Genomic DNA, 893 nt, shown 5'->3' with positions numbered 1-893 from the left:
AATGTTGTCTTTTACAGGATGGAACTAGAAAAATTATGTTAAATAAGGTAAGGCTCGGAGAGATTGCACATGTTTTTTTTTCTCATATGCTGATGCTCAATCCAAAATACAAACATACATGATAACATATATACATCTCTGTGAATATAGACAAAAACAAATTGACTAACACATAGGATGTTTAGGAGAGCAGTCCAAAGGTCTAACTCTTCTGAATAACTACTGAAATGCTTAAAAAAACAACTGCCAGGAAATGACATGTTCAGAGATAGGACAATGTGTTAGCTCAGGAATGGAAGGATGAAGGATGAGCAAACTGTCATTGTATTCAATATACATTATGTAAAAATTGAACTTTGGATGGGATGGGGGAAAATGAAAAGAACAATGGAAGCTGTGGGCTAGATACTAGGCCTTGAAGATAGTTGAAAATTGCCAAGCTTGAACTAATAACCTAAGTAAGTTTGGTGTGATTTTGCTAAAGTTGAGTTGTTAAAAGGAGTAACAATTTCTTTTCTTATTTTAACTGCTCACTTAGGAACAGTTTTAAAACCTGTATGAAATCAGGCTCCAGGCGTGTAAGGCACTCTTCCTTCCATAGAAAATTGTATCTTGTTCCCTGAATCCCCTAACTACTGTAAACTGAGATTAACACTTCAGTTCTATATGGAACCAAGTTTTCCAATTTGTTAACAGGAATTTGTACAATGCCAGAGATTCTCACACTGGTCATTCATAAGAGGAAAATGAATCCGTGACATTTACCTCCTATTTCTGATGTCTTGGCTCTCTTTCCCAGGGTCCTTTATAGTTACTTTTATCCTAGGGGTGATTTGGGCTGGTATTACCACTTTGTGTATTAGATCTATTCTAGGATCTCCTTTCCACCTTTA

Source organism: Megascapheus bottae, chromosome X (genome assembly GCF_031878675.1).
Source record: "Megascapheus bottae isolate mThoBot1 chromosome X, mThoBot2.hap1, whole genome shotgun sequence".
Taxonomy (NCBI): domain Eukaryota; kingdom Metazoa; phylum Chordata; class Mammalia; order Rodentia; family Geomyidae; genus Megascapheus; species Megascapheus bottae.
This window is presented reverse-complemented; position numbering follows the sequence as displayed.